Raw genomic sequence first — 3,267 nt, forward strand, 5'->3', positions numbered from 1 at the left:
CAATGGTATTTTGAATCCTTCTTGAATTACATATAGAATATAGAATTTTTCTAAACTTAATTTAATAAAAATGAATATACATATAATAGTACAAAATTTGCATACAAAATACGCATTAATATTAATAAAATAACAATTATGAAACATAATAAATTAGAATATGTAAATGCTTATAGAAAAAAAACATGAGAGGTAGACAAAATAAATAAAAATATAAAATAGCAAAACAGTTAGAAGTAAAAGAGGGAGAATATAAAATACATGTAAAATACATATAAATGAAATAGAATATAGAAAAAAAATTATATATGAAATGTATTAAAATAATAAACTGTAAATAAAACTGAAATAGAATAATTGATTAATGTATGTAGAATTAGTAAACCTTCTTTATTTTGAATCCAACTGATCCATTACAGATCCATTACAGATTTATAATCTGTTTTTCTTATTTTTAAATATAACGTAAAAGTAATTAGAAGGATAACGTTGTTTTGATAACCTTTCGCCGCAAGATATTACGTGCATGCTGTGTTAATAGAATATGTTCATATTTTCCAAGATCGAGGTATTTTATTTCGCGCAATTTCTACGCATATTTAAAATAGCTTGTAATTGGAATATCGTGATATTTTAATAATAAAAAGGTTTATCTTTTCTAGACAGATGTTTTAAATCTATATTTTTTAAAATGAGAATTATGTATACTATAAAAACGTGTATAAAAACTATATTCCTTCATTTGTTTATGATCAATTTCTGCGCGAAAGTTAATAAAACTTTACGCTTTACCATGAACGTACGCCGTGTTAATTAAACGATCAAAGTGGCGGTTTGCGATTAAGCTTTTTGCTATCAATTTTAATTTTTCCCCGACTACGCAGCACGTTATATCCTTGAATTATTCCGAATTCTTGGGAATTCTTGCACAAAGTTTTGAATTTCATCATTATTGTTTTTCTTATTTTCCAGTGGAATATTTCGCCACAAGATTTATTATCGTTCTAGGCAAACCGTGCAGTTTTGCTTTTTTTTTAATATAAATTCGAAGTTTTCGATCAAAATTTTCCTCGAGAAATCGGAAGCGACGTTCATCGATTACGACCTAAGGTCAATATGAATATCCCAATCATGTAATAAATATTTTTAATTTGATAAGTTCCATAAAATCTGTCCATAAAGTCCTATAAAATAAAATATCTTTATTCGTACTCTAACAATATGTAATAACCATCTTGCATAATATTATAAGAACCATCGATGCACTTCGTTCAATTCTTTTGCTATAAAGTAGAAGAGCAAAAATTATCCATAAAGTAATGTCTTGTCTTAAGAAAATTTCTTTTTAAAAGGAATACCCAATTTGTAAGACATTTATGTGAAAAGGAAGGGGGGCTCTTCGGACCATATTATATGTGGCGATTATTAATAACATAAAATATTCTTGAAATAGGATTCGATCTTCAAAGACAAAGTAATAATTTCCTACTTATCAAGAAACATCGATATTTTTTTTAATACTAGGGCATAACTTCTATTTTAGAGTCTTTAAATAAACGATTATAAAGTAATGAAGCGAGAACAGCGAAGTCTGGAGGTCGTTTCACGACCCGTAAGTTTTAATGAAGCACACGTGCGACACGTTCTTCGTGTTATGTTATTTTTATCGTGGCGATTGGTCAATAATCCGTATTTTCGGTTCAGAAGGTCGCAATAATATTTTATTGTCGTTATCAAAGATATATACTTTTCAGCATTTACGAGAAAATTCATGCAGTAAAATCACAGATACTTTATTTTAAAAAACTAAATAGAACTTTTTAAAAAACTAATTTATAACAGCTTGTTTAATTTAATGATAAATAAATATAACATTTATTATTATAAATAATTGTAATTAACTATTGTCAAATTATAATTAATTTAGTTTGTAATAAATAATATCGCATTGTTTTATTCAAATAAAATAATAAATGTTTCAAATATTAATATACAGAAACAAAATGTAATCATATATTATATTTTTAATTTTGATGCGTTATTTTACTCCCATTGACAGCGCTGTTTCATTTTCTTCCTCTCTCTCTTCCTCTTCCTTCATTTTACGTAAAATACAAAAAATACATAATAAAGCATCGCCTCAATGAGTTTTTACAACAGCACCCTATGACATTTTACTAATTCTTGCGAAATTGCACTGAAAGTGCATCGATAAGTAAAGACGACCTGGATGTTTTACTCCGACCTTTCCCATTTATGAACGGTCCTTAGACAATCTGTAAAACGCATATGCATGAACGCAGCCGCCCGCGTTGCGAAAAGCCCCGGGGCGAGCTGGAAAAGGCTGGGACCAGTATCGAAACCGGGACAACAGCAGCACCGGGTGTATGTCCCACATTCCCCACTCTCACTTTTCAAGAAGCCCTGATGATAAAACAAAGAAAGAAACTCTTACCTGAAATTATTTAAGGTGATTAAAATTTTTCTTCTATCTATAAGAGATATCTAATATAGAAAAAAGTCCCCTGTTATGAAATAAGTTTCTAATATGAGATAGCGGGGTTGCTACTAAATTAATAGGCATCATCTGTTGGGTTTTCCATGAATTTATTGCCCTTGGAGTGAAATCTGTTTAATGGAAAATTTATCGTTAGATCGTGCGATCGTTGCGAAAAAAGATTTGTGATTGAAATTGAATGTTGAAAATCTACTATCTCATGTTAAAACCCTATCTCATAATAGGACTTTCCTCTACATTAGATATGTATATTAGATTCTAATCAACGAAATATTCAAGATAATTCTCAGATATAGATTATTTTAAGGGAAGTCTAGAATCAAATTTCTAACATTGTCAAGACAAAAATTAAAATCTAGATATGGTAAGAGATTTTCAAGATTAATTTTTGACATTCACAAAATAACCACGAAATAATTGATAACAGGCAAAAATTTTTTAAGAAAAGCAAAATAAAATTTGTACAGCTATAACCAAAGAAAAAATGAAATTTAAAATAACGAACGATATTATTATAAGAGAAGCATTGGTGTTGGTTAAGATTTTGAGCAGACTCCGATTGTGTTTCTGTAAGAGAAGGGTTTAATTGAATTTCCTTCGTCAACATGGAACGCGAATATTCTATCGTGTTACACGTCTATCGACGTCAACGAGGTAGCATCTTCAAGACACATCCCGACGTTTGACGGTACACGAATCGAGAGGTAAATGTTTGGCTCACTTCGGGGGCGATATCATATTAACCTAAT

The sequence above is a fragment of the Vollenhovia emeryi genome, unplaced genomic scaffold (assembly GCF_000949405.1).
Source record: "Vollenhovia emeryi isolate VEMERY1.0 unplaced genomic scaffold, V.emery_V1.0 DF939175.1, whole genome shotgun sequence".
Lineage (NCBI taxonomy): Eukaryota > Metazoa > Arthropoda > Insecta > Hymenoptera > Formicidae > Vollenhovia > Vollenhovia emeryi.